Source organism: Lathyrus oleraceus, chromosome 2 (genome assembly GCF_024323335.1).
Source record: "Lathyrus oleraceus cultivar Zhongwan6 chromosome 2, CAAS_Psat_ZW6_1.0, whole genome shotgun sequence".
NCBI lineage: Eukaryota > Viridiplantae > Streptophyta > Magnoliopsida > Fabales > Fabaceae > Lathyrus > Lathyrus oleraceus.
The window spans coordinates 144,927,968-144,949,298 of NC_066580.1; the positions used below are offsets into that span (position 1 = coordinate 144,927,968).

Consider the following 21,331-nt stretch of genomic DNA (forward strand, 5'->3'; position numbering starts at 1 on the left):
AAAATGGCAATTCTTTCAAAAACTACAAAAATATTTTTCTTTCTTTTGCATTTTATTTCCACTTTCCAAAAAACCGTCATTTAAAAAACATGCAGAATAATCAATAAATCAGTTGAATCCGGTGACCCTACTACTTCCTATAACTTTGAATTCCCCATCTACCAAGCGGAAGAGGATACTGAGGAAGATTGTGATTTCCCCGAAGAAATGGCAAGGCTGCTCGAGCACGAGTCAAAGGCCCTTCAGTCGCATCAAGAACCAGTGGAGACAATCAACCTTGGCACCGAGAAAGAGAAGAAAGAGGTTAAAGACAGATTGATCAAGTTGTTATAAGAATATGTAGATGTATTTGCATGGTCATACAAGGATACGCCAGGTTTAGATACTGATATTGTTGTCCACAAGCTGCCACTATAGCCAGATTGCCCGCCGGTGAAGCAGAAGCTCCGAAGACCAAGACCTGACATGGCTCTAAAGATTTGTGACGAGGTGAAATGCCGTTTTGTTGCCGGTTTTCTAGTAGTTGTGAAGTACCCTTAATGGGTAGCTAATATCGTACCAGTACCAAAAAATGATGGCAAAGTTAGGATGTGTGTTGATTACAAGGATCTAAATAAAGCTAGTCCAAAGGACGATTTTCCCTTGCCACATATTGACACTTTGGTAGACAACACCGTTAAGTTCGAAGTATTCTCCTTCATGGATGGATTCTCGGGTTATAATCAAATTAAGATGGCTCCAAAAAACATGGAAAAGACCACATTCATCACCCCTTGAGGAACATTTTGCTACAAGGTAATGCCATTCGGTCTCAAAAATGTCGGGGCAACTTACCAAAGAGCAATGGTCACTCTTTTCCATGATATGATGCACAAGGAAATTGAGGTTTATGTCGATGATATGATCGCCAAATCCCAAAGTGAAGAGGATCATATGGATCACTTAAAAAAGCTATTTGAGCGTCTCCGAAAATTCCGACTACGGCTGAATCCTGCTAAATGCACCTTCGGTGTCCAATCTGGAAAGTTGCTTGGTTTCATTGTTAGTCAACAAGGAATTGAGGTAGATCCAAACAAGGTTAAAGAAATACAAGAAATTCCTGCTCCACGTATAGAGAAAGAAGTCAGAGGATTCATGGGAAGTTTGAACTATATCTCTAGGTTTATATCTCATATGACTGCTACGTGTGAACCTATATTCAAGTTGCTTAGAATAGATCAAGAAGTTGAATGGAACTATGACTGCCAAAGGGCTTTTGAGAAGATCAGACAATACCTGCAAGAGCCCCCTATTCTAATTCCACCTGTTCAGGGAAACCACTCTTTATGTCCTTAACTGTGCTTGGAAAGCCAATGGGATGCATGCTAGGACAACATGATGAAACCGGCCGAAAAGAACATGTCATCTACTATCTGAGCAAGAAGTTTACTGATTGTGAAACTCGATATTCACTCTTGGAGAAAACTTATTATGCTTTAGCATGGGCCGCTCGCTGTCTAAGGCAGTACATGATTTGTCACACTACTTTGTTGATCTTAAAAATGGATACAATAAAGTATATCTTTGAAAAGCCTTCTTTAACTAGAAGACTCGCTCGTTGGCAGATGCTACTATCTGAGTATGATACCCAATATGTATCCTAGAAAGCCATTAAAGGAAGTGTGTTGTCTGATTACTTGTCACACCAGCCTGTTGAAGACTACCAGTCGTTGAAATTCGACTTTCCTGATGAAGACATTATGGTAGTAAAAGATTGTGAAATCCCGGGACTTGATGAAGGACCTGAACCCGGATCTCGGTGGAAGCTCATGTTCGATGGTTCCTCCAATTACATGGGGCATGGCGTAGGAGCTGTTATATTGAGTCTGAATGGTGGATACACTCCTTTCACAGCAAGGTTGTGTTTTGATTTCATAAATAATATAGCAGAATATGAGGCGTGCATCCTAGGCATTGAAGCAACAATTGACCTCTGAATCAAAATCCTCGAAGTATGTGGAGACTCAGCCTTGGTGATATACCAAGTCAAAGGCGAATGAGAAGCCCGTGATACCAAGTTGATCCCATATCGTGCCTATGACATGGAACAAATAAGATACTTTGACGAAATCACTTTCCGTCATATCCCGAGAACTGAGAATCAAATTGCTGATGCTTTGGCTATGTTGGCTTCAATGTACCAAGTTAGATTCCATAATGAAGCGCCTCTCATTCAGATAGAGCGGAAAGTTGAGCCTGCCTACTTTCAGTTGGTTGAAGAGGAAGCCGATGGTAAACCTTGGTTTCACGACATCAAATGCTTTTTGCAAAACCAAGAATATCCAACAGATGCAACAACCCTTGGCAAGAAAACATTGAGGAAGTTAGCATTCAAATTCTTCTTAAGCAATGGTGTGTTATATAAGAGAAACCACGACATGATTCTGCTCAGATGCGTGGATGGACACGAATCACACATGTTGATCAAGGAGATTCATGAAGGATCCTTTGGAACTCATGCCAATGGGCATGCCATGGCCAAGAAGATTTTAAGAGCTGGTTACTACTGGTTGACCATGGAATCTAATTGCTTCAATTATGCCAGAAAATGTCATAAATGTCAAATCTATGATGACAAGGTACACGTGCCTCCGACCCTATTAAATGTTTTGACATCACCTTGGTTGTTCACAATGTGTGGCATCGACATGATTGACACCATCGAAACTAAAGCTTCCAATGGTTACCATTTCATCCTGGTTGCCATTGATTACTTTACCAAATGGGTAGAAGCCGCCTCTTATGCTAATGTGACAAAACAAGTGGTTTCACGGTTCCTCAAGAAAGAGATTATTTGTCGATATGGAGTTCCAAGACGGATCATTACAGATAATGGGACGAATCTGAACAATAAGACAATGAAAGAATTATGCGAAAGTTTCAAGATTGAGCATCATAACTCTTCACCATATCGTCCAAATATGAATGGTGTTGTTGAAGTCGCTAATAAAAACATTAAGAAGATCCTGCAGAAAATGGTGAAAACCTACAAGGATTGGCACGAAATGTTACCCTTCGCACTACATGGATACAGGACTTTCGTTCGCACTTCAATAGGGGCAAATCCATTTTATTTAGTATATGGGATGTAAGCAATTCTCCCAATTGAAGTGGAGATACCTTCAATGAGAATCTTGATGGAGACCAAGCTAGAAGAGGCTGAATGGATCCAAAACAGATTTGATCAGTTAAACCTCATAGATGAGAAGCGAATGACCTCTTTGTGCCATGGGCAATTATACCAGAAATGACTCAAGAGAGCTTTTGACAAGAAAGTACGTGTTCAGGAATTCATAGAAGGAGACCTCGTGCTCAAGAAAATCTTGCCAATACACAAGGAGTCGCGTGAGAAATGGACTCCCAATCATAAAGGCCCATATGTTGTAAAGAAAGCCTTCTCTGGAGGTGCCTTGATTCTTACAACTATGGATGATGAAGAGCTCTCACACCCCGTGAATTCTGATGTAGTTAAAAAATACTATGCCTAATAAAAACCTACTAAGTCAAAAACCTGAAAGGACGACTTAGGGAAAAAAGGTATCCCGGTGGATCGAAAACCCGAGAGAGCGATCCAGGAAAACGTTAGGGATAAATAAAAAATGATAGCTCGCTAAGTTGAAAACCCGAAAGGGCAACTTAGTCAAAAAAAAAAGTGTCCCAGTGGATTGAAAACCCGAAAGGGCGGTCCAGGCAAAAATTAGGGGCAAAAGGCATAAACTGCATCAGTTGTTACTGATCGACACAGAAGAATCTGAGGTGGAACATCAATCCAGTTACTCCCCTTAGAAGCAAGGTTTTGGGGAATCATATCTATTAGGGATGGTAGTAGTTATTGGATTCAATGTAAACTTTCCCTCATTTCCATTAAAAGAGTTATAATATTCCATGGAGCTACACCATTTGTGTGCTACCATTCTTAAATAAAATACAAGTTTTGCCTATCAATCATTGTTAATTGTGTTCTTCTATGTTCTTCTTCGTTATGCAAAGTGCCATTTATTTGTTAATAATGAAATTTTGAAACTTGAAAAGAATTAAAAAATAACGTATTGAAAAAAAGAAAAATTGCTTTGATATATGTGAAAACCAAGAGAAAATCATTTGTTTTCCCAAAAGTCTCAAGGTTGTAAAGCACTCCTAGATCACCAACAAGAATCTCCATGAAGCACAACCTATTAATCCCCTGGAAGGATGACCCTCTGGCTAGTTATAACTGTCAATCTTGATAATTCTCCTTTAGATACACCCATTACTTGTACTGATTGGAGTTATTGGTGTTAAGGAATTAGAATCTCTATAAACAGTCCCTATAAACTCCCAGTCTGCCTATCGTAATCATTACATATCATGATCATTCATATATCATGTATAAAACAAAAAAAATCAAATCATGCATGGTTCAAAATGTACTTTGTACTCATTTGTGTTTCCCATTTGGTCTCGTCATTGATTGTTATCCCTTGACCCAAAGTCCAGTTGTGACTGGAACTCCATCCAAAAATAAAAAACAATCATAATGGGAATCCTGAAGAGTTCAGTTGTGACTGGTGTTATTTCCAATCCGATTGTTATGGGTATGTTTGGTTCAGTTGTCACTGATATCTTGTCGGAAATCTAATTGTCATTTGATACCCTTAAAATCTAGTTGTCACTAGTATTATTTCAAGAGTTCAATCATCATCGACGTCTCTAAAATCCAGTTGTTAATGGCATTAACGTCAAAGATCCAGTTGTTACTAGCATCTTTTCAAAATCCCGTTGTCATCGGTATCTATTTAAAATCTAGTAGTAACTAGCGCTCTATTCTTAAAATCCAATTGTTGTTGGCTTTCTCTAAAAGTCCAGTTATAATTGGCACTCCGTTTAAAAATACGATCGTAGTTGGTACCTGATGTTTGGTTGTCGCCAACATCATTTAAAGTCTAGTTGAAGTTGTCACCAATCCGTTAGAAGCTGGTTGTAATCCATTTCTTACGATCCAAGTTCAATTGTTGTTGACACATACAAAGAGTTTAATTACCCTGTTTTTCCTGATGGTTCCTAGAAAGTCATGAGTGACTTTTCATTTTAAGGAATTCCCAGAAGCTTGGATGTTATTCTTGTTGAAAACTCCAATGATGTTGGTTTTGTTTGATTTCTTTGTAAAGAATCATTGTAGCCTTTTGCGTGGATGATCTACTTATAAGAAGACTCCCGTTTATCTTTGTTTTTCATAAATTCCCTGTTAGGTGATGCGTGCTTTTTTGTTGCTTTTCGCAAGTGTACGAACGCGTCAGAGTAATATAAAAGATTATCGAACCACAGAGACCAAGTGTCAATCTATCGTTATCTGTTGTTATGGTGTTTATCAAAGGCAATTAAAATAGGTGTTTTTGTAGTGTGCAATTGAAAAGTAAAGTTTTTAAAATAAATTTAATTAATAAAGACAGGGTCGAATGTAATTCACGTAATCAATTGATAATCCAAGTACTTGCTAATACAACTACTTATGGGCAGTGTTTCCTACTTTGAAAAGAACTAATTTAACAGGAACTATCGCTTTCGCGTATTCAAAACCGAGTTGTACTCCCTAATCAAACTCTCTTATTGTCACTTATAAAAAGGCGTGTATTGCGTTAGAGTAGTAAACCTATTTTTAAGAAATATAGTATCTTGACTAAGTTGAAAAGTATTATAACCTGGATCTCTTAACCAAAAGAGGTTCTTACGAACCAGACTCTAAACTTATAAACGCGTCCGAAAATAGTTTTAAAATCTCTTTTCTTCTTAATGTTAAAATCTCCTAATGAACTAGACAAAGCGCTTTCGCTGTTTTTGAAATAGTTAAAAACAATTAAGTTTAAAAAGACGTTGGACGACTTTCGATCTTACCCAACGGAATTGAAGTGCGGGAAAACTTAATTTGAAAGTTAAAATAGCCCTTAAGTGTTTCTACAAACATTTGTACGGATTACTGGTTTAATTACGATCCTTACATTCTAGCCTTATAAATTTAGCTAGACATGGTAAAGTAAAAGTGCATTAAAATAAATAAAAGTAGTGCGAGTGCGGAAAGTAAATAATTTAAAGCGAGTGCGAGGAAATAAATAAAGTAAAGCGAGCGCGGGAAATAAATATAGTAAAGCGAGTGCGGGAAATAAATAAAGTAAAGCGAGTGCGGGAAATAAATAAAGTAAAGCGAATGCGGGAAATAAATAAAGTAAAGGCGAGTGCGGGAAATAAATAAAGTAAAGCGAGTGCGGGAAATAAATAAATTAAAGCGAGTGCGGGAAATAAATAAAGTAAAGGCGAGTAATAAAAACCAGCTCCAATCGGAGGGCAGGGTAAATTGCAATGCGGAAAAGAAAATGGCGGCAGGATTAACTTCCTTCCAAAGTGCTCCAAACTCGAATACAGACTCTATCACAGACTCAATTACACAATTGTGGTAACACTCCAATGCGAAGCGATTACCACTTTATAAAACTGAATATATGCCTAAGTGAAACAAAGTTGCTTCTGATTTCGCCTTGTTCCAACGTTTGGATCTTTGTCTGCTCTAAGTTTGGGTGATTGTAAAACTGAATTCGCGTTTCTATTTATAGGCAAATAAAAAAGGTGGAATTGACTTGGATGCCCTTCAACTTGAAAATAGAGGAAACCGTTTCCTTCTTGTGGCGCCCGCCATAAGGCTATGGCGCCCGCCACAAGCACAAAGTGGGGCGCCTTAGTGGACGAAGTGGGGAAACGTGGGAGTTGAGGAAGTTGGACTTGGACACGTCATGGCTTGGTCTGTGGCGCCCGCCATTGGGTAGGCCATAAGCACAAAATGCTGAATTTTAGGGTTTTCAGCCCTTTTTCACTCCTTTTCTCGATCGGGGCTCCGATTAAAGTAAAAACCTGAAAACAAAGAAAAACACAGTAATAACACAATAAAATGATAATAAAACAACTAGAATGCATGTGAAATCGGAGTCGAAAATACGTAAATTTTAGTGTGATCAAACTCTCCCACACTTAAACCTTTGCTTGTCCTCAAGCAAAACATTGAAAAGCTCACAAAGGAAAATTTTGCGTAAACGAGTGCTTCAGGTAAAAATTTCAAGTTCAAGTCGGGATAGAGTGATAGGTACTAACTGAGTGAACTAAGGGTATCGTGATGACACTAATCCGCGAATACGGATATAAGCTTCATTCCTATATTAACCAACCCATATTATCCCACAATACCTAGGCCTGCCTCTTTATCTCTTTTGTGTCCTTTTCATTCAGGCGCAATCACATTAAGCCCTTTATCCGTACATGCTTCATAGTAGAGTGGCCTGTTAGTGATTATGATCAAAGCTTGGGATTTCTGGCACATAAACATGTGTAAACCCTTTTATTGGACCCAACCATAGTTGTGGGGGATCGGATCGTAATCCGCCCTACCGAGTTCAGTGCCAGATACCTCTGAACCAACTGGCAGTGAGTACTGCTTTTCTTTTTCTTTTTATTTTTCTTTTTGTAGCAATTTTTTACAATTCTTTGGTTTAAATGACTTTGTGAGGGTCACCTATACCGGAGTTGCCTTTTTGCTTTCTTTTATTTTTTTTGTTTTTCTGGATCATTCACTTATTTGCATCGGTCCCCTACGTAGAGGATGCGTAGGCCGGAGCTGACTGCTAGGATAAACTACTAAGGACTTATACGGAAATGATGATTAAGGCCATGGTATATGGGGTTTCGGAATGATTCCTATATTTACGAAGCTTATGGTGCTAAAACAGATACTGATGTTTCGCAAAGTTCTCCCAAGTCACCGCATCCTTACTCAAAACATATCCTTAAAACCTGAAAGACTTTCGAAATAACACTATTTTCTTTTGCAAAAAAAATTTGGTGGGGCTAAAGGCATGAGGAGGTAGGATTGTACTAAGGATCTACTATATTTGGTGACTCGTCAGACTCATGCATTATACTAAAAAGCAAAATAAACAACTAAAAGGAAATAAACTATCTAAAAACAGCAAATAAAAACGATAAAGGAAAAGCGAGAGAAACAATAAAGAAAAGATGATAGAGTCTCCTCCCACACTTAAATCGAACATTGTCCCCAATGTTTCGAAATAAGATAAGGAAGAGTTACCTGGCAACCTATTGATGACCACTAGTGCCCTCGCCATCCTGAGGCGGACGACGGGATCGGGTACGACGACGGTCTCTCTGATCCATCCTCGCCTGCAGAGCATCCTGAGCGGTCCTCACGTCTCGAAGGTGACCTAAAATGGTACCCTGAGTGTTTTCTACGAGAGCAATGTGTCGCTGGTGGTAATGTTGTTGACGGGCCTGTGAGTCTGTGATCACTTGCAGGGACTGTAGAACAGTGTCATAGGACCTGTCTGTCCTCCGTTGTGATTCTTGCATGAAGTTCATATTACCCGTTATTTGTTGCTGGAGGGTAGAGAGTAGGTCGTCACGCCTTTGCTCACTAGCCAGGTGGTCACGCCACATCTCCTCTGTAATATAGAAGCCAGGAGTGGTACCTGCAGAAGAAGAAGATGGTGCGGTGTGTGGTGGTGAAGGATGATGAGGGGACACATGTGGTACGGGAGATCTCTCTCTCCGATCATATTCATCATCGGTGTTTGGTTTCGCCTCATCAGGAATGTTAGGAGGAAGAGGACCCAAAACAGGTGGAGCATTTAAATCGTAGGTCCAATTCCTCTCATCACGTATATCTCTACGTCTAGTGCAAGGTAGAATAATAGATGGGATGGCTACACCATGAACCATAAGTGTATAACCTCCTTCTCTCCTTGAACGACACAATTTCATGTCTCTCAGAAATTTTAAATTAATTGTGCGAGGAGGTAAGGGGTTTAGGGTAGCCATCTCATTGTTCAGGTTAAGTGCCCGAGCAATAGACGTAATCAAGCCACCAAAAGAAATCGGTCCCGCCTTATTCAGAGTTAAAATCATATGGGCGAGCATAAACGGAACCGAATTAATTTTCCTATTTGTGAGGCTTCCTTGCAGATATAGAAGCTCTCTAGAGTTGACCTTATTTAGATTCTCCCGACCAAAAATAGTGCATGCCAACAGATATCTAAAAACTCTGATAGCCGGGTTATGGATAGTTGAGGCAAGTACTCCTTCAAAAGAGTTAATGGAAGTGTTTGATAAACGCTCCCAAAAGGAAAATACCTCAACAGACCATTCAGAATCCAAAGGGGCCTCACAAATAGCACCTTCCCCATGAGGGATCCCTAACAGACTGGCTAGTTCGTCGGTACTGAGTTGGTATTCAACAGCAAACATTCTAAATTTGACAGTACCGACTGTGCTAGCAGTGTTAGGGCTGACAATATAAATTAAGGAACTTAAAAATTCGATTGTCAACCGCTCATAGGTGGGTTCTTTGTTGATAAAGAAATTATGCAATCCTAAGATGTCTAATAAATGAAAAACGCTATGGTAGATACCTAAAGTATAGAGACAATCTTCGTCAACATACCTTGTCGGGAGGATTTCCCGATTCTGCAACCGTTCAATGATTTTTCTTTGTCTCTTCCCTGGTTTCCCTCCTCGAAGAATGAATCCGTTGAACTCCATTTGTATGCTCTTGAAATGTGGATGTGGTTGGTGAAAAGGTTGGATTTTTACAAAATTCGGTGGATGAAATCGAAAATGGAAAGTGGATTAATGATCTGTGTGGTATGATGGTTAGGAAAGTATGAGCTTTTTGGGGGTTTAAGGACTTTTTTCCAAGGTGAAAAAATGGGTTTTGGAGGTTGTAAGTTGCAAAAATGGTGAAGAAAAGTGGTCTGCCCCGACCATTTACAGACGCTGTGGCGGGCGCCACAGGTCCTATGGCGGGCGCCACAAGGCAAAATCTGGTTGGGCCGGATTTTGGTCCTTGGATTTGGGCTTCGCTTGTCTTTTGGCTTTGAGGGGTCTGGATAGCATTTGTCTTGTGATTCTCCTAGTTTCTTTGACTTGCATAATTTTATAAAAGTAAAGACGAAAATAAAAAATAAAACTGAAACAAAAACAAAAACAGAAATTAAATATAAATAAATAAATAACTGAAAAATTAAAATGCAAATAAAATAAATATAAAACATATATAGATAAAATAGAAATACTAATGTATAGTAGTAGATTTTATAATATCCAAATGCGATAATGTAAAATGAGTAATGCAAATACGATAAATATATAAAAGAGAAATAAAGTGAAATGAAATGGTGAAATCAGGTATTAGGGGTGTCGTCTACCTGAGTGGATTCACGGAGCGTGGGTATCTCCTGTCTGAGCTCTGCGATCTCCTGATATAGACAATCGGCTTCAGTAGTGTGGGTGAGATCAGACACTCCTATCTGTAAAGTTAAGTCCGCCACTTCCTATCTAAGCTCTGCAATCTCTCTACGGCACTCAGCAATCTGGGTGCGTATGTCAAGTGTCTGCAATGAATGATTATTAGAGAGAACTGTGATTCTAGGAGATGGTGGGGTAGGCATGTATTCAGCAACTGGGGGCGATCTCGGCTCCTCAACGGTCTCTCCCTGGCCCTCTAGAGCATAACTCAAATTCGCTGGATCATGCACACTGGTCATCATAGGGTCTGGCAACGTGAAGTAATGGATGGCCTCGCTGTCGACTAACAGTCGGAACTGACATGGATGGAAAGAGGCTCTCCTCATCAATCCTCTGGTCAGACAAAAATCGATGTCCATGGTCATGTATCCACAGTAGGTCCGAAGATGTAACAATTTGCGAGACAGACCTAAAGCGACAGCAATCTGTGTGATGATTCCACCAACATGGATGACTCCTTCGGTGGATCTAGAGATACCGCTGAGATTATTCAATAAAAAGTTCCCACATGCTACTGGACGAGACTGGGATGCGCAAAATAGTAGGAAGATCTCCTCTTCACTCAGTAGTGTCTCTGCATCCTGTCTTCCCAAGAAGGAATGTGCTAATATCATCTGAAAATACCTGAAGGCTGGGTTATGTATGACATAAGATAACTGTGTAGATGGATCCTGGCTTCCGCCACCTGATATATCACTCCAAAACTTCTCCACTTCCTTACCCAGGAAATATCCCAAAGGTGTCTCCGGGATAGCATCAGGAGTAGTCTGGAAACCCAACAGGTCGCCGAACTCTTTCTGGCTGAAGGAGTACTCAACTCCAAAAAGTCTGAAAGCGGCATTCCCATCTGGTCCAGAATATGGGTCGTAGTCGAATGAACTCAGGAACTCTAAAGTCAGGTTCCTATATGTGTTACTCAAGTCATCAGCAAATTCGTCCCAGTGGAGCTGGTGGCTAAGGAATTGGATACTAGGCTCGATACCCAATGCCTCCATACAATGCTGATCAGGGTAACGTGTGGGTGCCATAGGGCGCTGTTATAAAGCAATGTAGCGCTCCCTTTGAGCATTGTCTCTATAAGCAACATGCATGTCATCAAAACCCTGCATCCTGTAAAAGTTAGGAAAGTGATCCTGAAAATACAAACCATTCAAATCTTAGTCTCAATGCAAAATAAGATAAAATAAAAATAAAAAATAAAAATAAATGTAAATAAATGCGAAAGAAAAATGAAAAGAAAAACCATGGGTTGCCTCCCACGCAGCGCTTGTTTAACGTCATTAGCTTGACGGTTAGAATTTATACACCTGTAGTAGTATGAATCGGTGGGTCAATCAGGGTGTGGCGTGAGTAGTATGTTGGAATGTCTCCTCCTTCGTAGAGCTTCAGTCTTTGTCCATTTACAATGAATGGGATACCGATTTGGTTCTTGATTTCTACGGCTCCGGATCTCAGAATCTTGGATACTTTGAAAGGACCGGTCCATCTTGAACGTAGCCTTCCAGGGAAGAGTCGTAACCTAGTGTTGAAAAGGAGAACAAAATCGCCTATATTGAAGTTTTTCTTTACTATTCTTTTGTCGTGATAGGCTTTTGTCCTATCTTTATATATCTTTGCATTCTCGTAGGCAGATTGCCTAAGCTCTTCTAATTTATGAATGTCTAGGGTACGCTTTTCTCCAGCAGCTAAGTAGTCTAAATTCAAGGTTTTAATGGCCCAATAGGCCTTATGCTCTAACTCGAATGGTAAGTGACATGATTTTCCATAAACTAGTTGGTAAGGAGTAGTTCCTATAGGGGTTTTGAAAGCGGTTCTATAGGCCCATAGTGCTTCTTGAAGCTTCTGAGACCAGTCTCTCCTAGAAATAGAAACAGTTTTCTCTAGGATCTGTTTTATCTCCCTATTAGATACTTCTCCTTGGCCACTAGTTTGTGGGTGGTATGGTGTTGCTACTCTATGCCTAACTCCATATTTTCTTAAAAGTTTGTCAAATATTCTCGATATAAAGTGTGATCCTCCATCGCTTACGACTAAACGTGGTGTTCCAAATCTAGGGAATATATAGTTTTTAAATAATTTGATTACTACCCTAGTTGCTTTATTTAATTTTCTATAATCTATACACATCCGCCATCCTCCTTCTAAACGTTTTGCTACATGTTCGCCTTTATCGTTTTGCACGACTGTGATGCCTCCCTTTTTAGGTACTACATGCACAGGGCTTACCCACTTACTATCAGAGATCTGGTAGATTATACCTGCCTCAAGCAACTTAAGAACTTCCTTCTTAACAACATCACTCATTATAGGGTTTATTCTTCTCTGATGTTCCCTAGAGGGTTTTGAATCTTCTTCGAACGAAATCCGATGCATGCATACGGATGGGCTTATACCTTTCAGGTCAGAGATATTATATCCTAAGGCTGAGGGATGTCTTCGTAAAACGTCTAAAAGTTGGTTCGTCTCCTCTTGGCTCAAGGTAGCACTAACTATAACTGGACGGTTCATCTTTTCATCGAGGAACTCATATCTCAGGTTCTTAGGCAGTTCCTTAAGTTCTAAGGTTGGTTTCTTAGGGCATGGCATAGGATCTGGAGTAAGGGATAAACATTTGTAAAGGTTATCATCGATGTAAGGTTCTTTAAAGTCATCATCTTCCTTTATGGGGGTTGATGGTAACTTAATAATTTCTTTTTGTTCTAATTCTCTAACACATTCATCAATGATATCTAAGGCATAACACGAGTCTCCCATCACAGGTGCCATAAGAAATTTCGAAAGTATAAATTCTATTTTCTCGTCACCTACCTCAAACGTCAACTTTCCTTTCTTGACATCTATTATGGCTCCTGCAGTCGATAAGAACGGTCTACCTAGAAGAATTGGTATATCATTGTCCTCTTTGATGTCTGATGCGCTGTCGCGCGCGGATCAAAAACAAGTATTTTTGACAAAACGTAGTTAGCGACAAATTGACTCGGATTATCGTTCTCACAAGGATTCTTGAATGAATTAACCAATGATAGTAACGATTAATAGGGTTTTGGTTGGTTTAGGATTCAATTAAAAAAATAGATTAAAATAAGTGATTATTGAAATAAGCTGTAGCAACAATTTACTAATTCGGTCTTTGCCTATCATCGACTATCGTAATTCCAATCGCAGATTATCTATTCCTATTCGATTATAATATCAACTGATAAGCGCAATTGATAGTATAAGTTGTATGTTCCTATTATCTGAATTAACCAAACGGGATTAAGTTTCATGAATTAAACGGACTCGATAACGAATTAAGCAAACGAAATCGTGACTATAGTTAAGATCACACAATCAATCGGATTAAATCAATATAGCATATGTAAATCGGATTAAGCAAACAAAATACATATATTAATATTGAAAGGAATAAAAAACCTGAATAAGAATTACTAAAATCTTAAGGTATCGGAACCCGAATACATCAAATTGTTTTGATCGATTAGTTCTTCATGAGAATTCTTGCCAAAGCTTTCAAGTCTTTCGTTAATAGTTCTCCTCCTAATGTTATGCGGCTGCTAGGTATATGGAAAAAAAGGAATTTGGTTTACAACCCAACTGGATTGAAAACATAACCCAAGCCCAAAACAAATGACCCAAAACTTAAATATAACTAATGCTGCAACTTCAACGAATTTTCTGGCCCTGTTACAGGCCGAATCAGCTCTCGACTTCTGAATAAAAGTCGTAGATCTTTTTCTTAGCTTTCCATCGACTGGTAGCACGTCTCAATCCGATACTCCTAGCTCAAGATATACTTTTTCTCACGAAAGCTGCTAATGCTGAAAATTAAATACGAAAATTAAATAAGTGCAAAAATAACATAAATTATAAAAACATATTAAAACATGAAAATAAGGAAAGTAAACCGAAGAAATGCTTGAGTACAAACATGGAAGAACGTGCATCAAAATGCACTGATCAAATTCCCCCACACTTGAACTTTTGCACTCCGAGCAAAATGAAAAACAAAACAAAACACAGACACATCAACGGTTACTCATTCTATGCTACAAGTCATCTTCGGTTAAGTTTGCTTCGATAGGTACTAATCTTGCACACTAAGGACATTGTAAGAACACTAATCCATAATTGTGCAGTCATAAACCTCCTGAATACACAAATCAATTCGAATCATATTATTATGTTAAAGCCTAACTTACTCATCATTCTTTTTGCTCTTTTTCATTCAGGCGCAATCACATTAAGCCCGTTATCTCCACACCCTCATAGCAAGGCGACCGGTTAGTGACCCTGATCCTTTTCTGCACGGGGTTCTGGTACTTAAGTGGTCTAACCCTTTGCTTACTCAATTGTAGTTGCGGGGGATCGGACCGTAATCCGCCCTACCAAGTTCAGCACTAGAAACCGCTGAACCAACTACAAAAGAGTCTTATTTCCAACTTTTTTTTAAGGTTCCACAACCGTTGGGTTAAGTGACCGGGTGAGGGTCACCAAACTTAGAAGGTGCATTCCTTTATTTTTTCTCCTTTTTTTTTCCAGAACACTCACTTATATTCATCGACTTCCCTGCGTAGAGTGTGTGTGAGATGGTGCTGACTGCTGAAATAAACTACTCAAGAGCTGTCAGAGGATGAGAATGTAAGGCTAAAACATAATAAAAATTCAACTCAATTTCCATATGCAGGAGACTTACGGTGTTAAAACAATACCGATCTTGTGAATTTTTCCCAAGTCTCTACAAACCAACCTCAAATTATTCTATAGCCTAAAACTTTCAACAAAAATGCAAAAAAAATTTTTTTGAAAGAAAACAAAAATAAAACAAAACAAAGAAAATAAAGTATTGCCTCCCCCACACTTAAAATATGCATTGTCCTCAATGAAAGAAACAAACATAAAATATGAGAGAGAAGAGAGAGGAAAGAACACACCTGAGTAGTCAAGGAGGATAGGTAATCACATAAGCAGCCTTTCCCAAAGAGATATATTCTACATTTTCTTCTTCCAAAGTGGGGTTGTCTTGGAATAACTTTGGGTAATGTCCATTGAACTTGAAATTTTTATTAGTATCTTCGCCTTTTATTCCAGGATCAAAGAATCTTCTAAAAGTAAAAGTGTCAAATGGACACGTGAAGGTGACCTGATCTGGAATGTCAGCCAATGTCCAACCAAATGCCTTTTTATGCTTCCTTAAAACCTTCAAAAGCTTATTTTCTTGATCGAAATCAAGGTTAGAAGAAATTATAGCCGGTAGTTTTTCATTCATCTCTAAATAAGCATATTTCATATTTTCAGGAAGTTGCTTCAGCTCGAGGGAAGGTGGTTGCTCAATAGAAGGAGTGTTTGGGGCAGCCGGGATTTCAAGAGCTTTATCTACATGAACAACTTTATTTGCAACCTCATCTGCAATAAGAATATCAACTTGCAAGGAAACCTCAATTTCAGCACAAACAGAGCAAATTTTAGTTTCAGTACAAATATCACAAGAATAAACATCATCAAAACCTGACAATGATGGAAAATCATATGCAAACAAATCACTACAAGTATCATCAACAATTTCAGAAATCAAATCTATTTGAAAAACAGAATGTTCTTCCAAGGGTTGTTGGTTTGATCCTTGAGCTTGCTGCATGACATTCACCAAAGTGGCAAGCTGCCCAATCTGTGTTTGCAAAGTCTTTAAAGTAGAATCTACTTGTTGTTGAAACTGGAGATTATTTGCAGCCATTTGTTTGACAATATCTTCTAGTGAAGGTCCAGAAGGTGCAGAGCACACAACCTCAAATTCCTTCGGATGCTCATGCGGATCCTCACCTGCAAGACCACTAAACCTTGGAAACAAGTGTATTAAACCAGATTTCAATTCAAAAGGAACCGAAACATCAGAATATTCAATAAAAAATCATTATAATTAACATCAGGAGCAACAAACTGCCTTAATGTTCTTTGATCATCCATGTAATAAAAAAAAACACAGAAATACCAACTATGTCCGAAATAGACAAAAACAAATAGAAAGAAGAAAAACGATTAAAATAAATTCAGAAAAATACAAAAGCACCAAACTTAATCTAATGACGTGAAATAAAAAATTTGAGATTTTTTTTTGGATTTTTTCGACACTATGAAAACAGTAAAAAATTAATTAAAAATAGAAAAACAAGGAATTTGGCAAATTTGACGTCAGAGTATTGATCGCATGATTTTTCTGCTTCCAGTATGTAAAAAACTTATACAATCAAACACAAATTTTCCAAAAATCGGTTTTTTTCTGACTCTAGACGCAACTCCGAACACGAAACTGTAGAAAAATTCGGAAAAATAACATGAAATTGCAGAACAACAAAACACACAATACTTAAAACTAAACTATTGGCTAATTCGACAAGAATCCCCGACAACGGCGCCAATTTTGATCCGCTGTCGCGCGCGGATCAAAATAACGAGTATTTATGACAAAACGTAGTTAGCGACAAATTGACTCGGATTATCGTTCTCACAAGGATTCTTGAATGAATTAACCAATGATAGTAACGATTAATAGGGTTTTGGTTGGTTTAGGATTCAATTAAAAAAAATAGATTAAAATAAGTGATTATTGAAATACGTTGTAGCAACAATTTACTAATTCGGTCTTTGCCTATCATCGACTATCGTAATTCCAACCGCAGATTATCTATTCCTATTCGATTATAATATCAACTGACAAGCGCAATTGATAGTATAAGTTGTATGTTCCTATTATCCGAATTAAGCAAACGGGATTAAGTTTCATGAATTAAGCAAACATGAATTAAACGGACTCGATAACGAATTAAGCAAACGAAATCGTGACTATAGTTAGGATCACACAATTAATCGGATTAAATCAATATAGCATATGTAAATCGGATTAAGAAAACAAAATACATATATTAATATTGAAAGGAATAAAAAACCTGAATAAGAATTACTAAAATCTCAAGGTATCGGAACCCGAATACAGCAAATTGTTTGGATCGATTAGTTCTTCATGAGAATTCTTGCCAAAGCTTTCAAGTCTTTCGTGAATAGTGCTCCTCCTAATGTTATGCGGCTGCTAGGTATATGGAAAACAAGGAATTTGGTTTACAACCCAACTGGATTGAAAACATAACCCAAGCCCAAAACTAATGACCCAAAACTTAAATAAAACTAATGCTGCAACTTCAACGAATTTTCTGGCCCTGTTACCGGCCGAATCAGCTCTCGACTTCTGAAAAAAGTCGTAGATCTTTTTCTTAGCTTTCCATCAACTGGTAGCACGTCTCAATCCGATACTCCTAGCTCAAGATATAATTTTTCTCATGAAAGCTGCTAATGCTGAAAATTAAATACGAAAATTAAATAAGTGCAAAAATAACATAAATTATAAAAACATAAAAATAAGCAAAATAAACCGAAGAAATGCTTGAGTACAAACATGGAAGAACGTGCATCAAAATGCACTGATCAATGTCCATGACAACAAAATCAGTAGGGATAAATAGTTGACCTATCCTAACAGGAACATCTTCTAAAATGCCTATCGGATATTTAACAGATCTATCGGCTAACTGAAGTGACATCTTAGTGGGTTGTAATTCTCCTAAGTTTAATCTTTCACAAACTGCTAGAGGCATTAAGCTCACACTAGCTCCTAAGTCTAGAAAAGCTTTTTCGATGACATGATTACCCAAAAGGCAAGGAATGGAGAAGTTTCCAGGTTCTTTATCTTTCTTTGCTAATTTGTCCTCGGAAATAGCATTGCATCCCAAAGGCTTCGGATCGTCAAGTCTACGTTTGTTGGTAAGGATGTCTTTAAGAAACTTTGCATAAGAAGGTATTTGGGTGATGGCTTCTGTAAAAGGGATTTCTACATGAAGTTTTTCTATAACTTTAATAAATTTTTGATACTGTTTATTGATTTGGGTTTGTTTGAGTCTTTGCGGATATGGTATAGGTGGTTTATATGACGGGGGCGGTACGTAAATTTTATCTTTAGGTTCTTCTCCTTTCTCTCGACCTTCCTGGTTTTCAGATCCCTCTGGTTCCTTTACTTCGTCCGTGGGTTTGGTACATTCCTTAGAAGTTTCGAGTTCACTTAATCTAGAGTTTGGTGGCTCATCATAAGCGTTCCCACTTCGTAGGGTAATGGCATTGGCTTGTCCTCTCGGATTTTGTTGAGGTTGTCCAAGGAATTGTCCTCCAGGTGTAGTTTGAGGGGCTTGGTTTAAAGCTACCTGAGAGATCTGGGTTTCAAGCATCTTGGTATGAGTAACTATTTGGTCAACCTTGGTTCCTAACTGAGTAATCAATTCGTCAACATGAATGTTTTAATTCATGAACTCCTTGTTTTGTTGGGTTTGAGCAGTGATAAAATTTTCCATAATTTTCTCAAGGCTCGGTTTTGGTGGTACAGGTTGCATAGGTTGATTTGATCTAGGGGCTTGATAACTAGGTCTCAGAGGTGCATTATTTTGAATAGGGTTATTGTTTTTATAGGAGAAGTTAGGGTGATTCCTCCATCCAGGATTATAGGTAGTCGAATATGGGGTTCCCTTGGGTGTAGTTCACTTGCTCGGAGTGGGTTTCCTTTAATAGACTGCATTCTGCGGATTGGTGTCCTTGGGTTCCACATATCTCACAATCCGACGAAACTGCGGCTACAGTATTCGGGTTTATGCACATATGCTCTACCTTAAGGGCTAATGCGTCCATTTTAGCCTGCATCATGTCTATAGAGCTTAGTTCATGCACTCCTCCTTGGGCTTCCTTCTTCTCCACTGTCGCTCGTTCGACTCCCCATGATTGATGGTTTTGAGCCATATCCTCGATGAGGGCACTAGCTTCAGGGTAAGGTTTGTTCATCAGAGCACCGCCTGCGGCAGCGTCGATGGTCATCTTTGTGTTGTAATGAAGTCCATTATAGAAGGTTTGAATGATTAACTAATTTTCTAAACCATGATGTGGGCATGCTCGTAACAACTCATTATATCTCTCCCAAGCTTCGAACAGTGATTCTCCATGGTTTTGGGTAAATCTAGTAATATGGTTTCGAAGAACGGCGGTCTTACTCGGGTGAAAATATCTAGCAAGAAAAACTCTTCTAAGGTTATCCCAAGTCGTAATGGAATTGGGTGGAAGGGAATCTAACCATGATAGAGCTTTATCTCTGAGGGAAAAAGGAAATAATCTTAAACGTATTGCCTCAGGAGAAGCTCCATTAGTTTTAAAAGTATCTGCTAATTGAAGAAATATTTTTAAATGTTGGTTAGGGTTCTCGGTAGCGAGACCCGCGAATTGTCTCTGTTGCACTAGTTGCAACAAGGATGGTTTAAGTTCAAAATTATTGGTTGGTATAGTTGGGTTTACTATACTAGAACTAGGTTCTTCGTTAGATGGTTGAGCGAAATCTTTAAGAGGTCTTTGGTTTTGATCTTCGGCCATAGCTCTCTTAATTCTATGAAAGAATAAACGTGCGCGAGCGTAACGTTCAGATTCCACCAGAGGGTATACTAAGCTTAAACTTCCGGTGCTGCGAGTTCTTCGCATCGACCGGCGGGAAATAACCTAAGTCTAAACGATATAACAACAGGAAAATGAACTTTGACGAAATTGGTCCCCGGCAACAGCGCCAAAAACTTGATGCGTGCTTTTTTGTTGCTTTTCGCAAGTGTACGAACGCGTCAGAGTAATATAAAAGATTATCGAACCACAGAGACCAAGTGTCAATCTATCGTTATCTGTTGTTATGGTGTTTATCAAAGGCAATTAAAATAGGTATTTTTGTAGTGTGCAATTGAAAAGTAAAGTTTTTAAAATAAATTTAATTAATAAAGACAGGGTCGAATGTAATTCACGTAATCAATTGATAATCCAAGTACTTGCTAATAGAACTACTTATGGGCAGCGTTTCCTACTTTGAAAAGAACTAATTTAACAGGAACTGTCGCTTTCGCGTATTCAGAACCGAGTTGTACTCCCAAATCAAACCCTCTTATTGTCACTTATAAAAAGACGCGTATTGCGTTAGAGTAGTAAACCTATTTTTAAGAAATATAGTATCTTGACTAAGTTGAAAAGTATTATAACCTGGATCTCTTAACCAAAAGAGGTTCTTACGAACCAGACTCTAAACTTATAAACGCGTCCGAAAATAGTTTTAAAATCTCTTTTCTTCTTAATGTTAAAATCTCCTAATGAACTAGACAAAGCGCTTTCGCTGTTTTTGAAATAGTTAAAAACAATTAAGTTTAAAAAGACGTTGGACTTTCGATCTTACCCAACGGAATTGAAGTGCGGGAAAACTTAATTTGAAAGTTAAAATAGCCCTTAAGTGTTTCTACAAACATTTGTACGGATTACTGGTTTAATTACGATCCTTATATTTCTAGCCTTATAAATTTAGCTAGACATGGTAAAGTAAAAGTGCATTAAAATAAATAAAAGTAGTGCGAGTGCGGAAAGTAAATAATTTAAAGCGAGTGCGAGGAAATAAATAAAGTAAAGCGAGTGCGGGAAATAAATAAAGTAAAGCGAGTGCGGGAAATAAATAAAGTAAAGCGAGTGCGGGAAATAAATAAAGTAAAGGCGAGTGCGGGAAATAAATAAAGTAAAGCGAGTGCGGGAAATAAATAAAGTAAAGCGAGTGCGGGAAATAAATAAAGTAAAGGCGAGTAATAAAAACCAGCTCCAATCGGAGGGCAGGGTAAATTGCAATGCGGAAAAGAAAATGGCGGCAGGATTAACTTCCTTCCAAAGTGCTCCAAACTCGAATACAGACTCTATCACAAACTCAATTACACAATTGTGGTAACACTCCAATGCGAAGCGATTACCACTTTATAAAACTGAATATATGCCTAAGTGAAACAAAGTTGCTTCTGATTTCGCCTTGTTCCAACGTTTAGATCTTTGTCTGCTCTAAGTTTGGGTGATTGTAAAACTG

At 38.4% G+C, this 21,331-nt stretch overlaps 1 non-coding gene across 1 annotated transcript; it reads left to right on the forward strand.

Annotated features, from left to right (window-relative positions):
- The first annotated feature begins 19,339 nt into the window (after window positions 1–19,339).
- Window positions 19,340–19,446, forward strand: LOC127123976 (small nucleolar RNA R71). Its single transcript, XR_007803628.1, has one exon. It is a non-coding gene; the product is annotated as a small nucleolar RNA R71 (small nucleolar RNA).
- The last annotated feature ends 1,885 nt before the right edge of the window (window positions 19,447–21,331 follow it).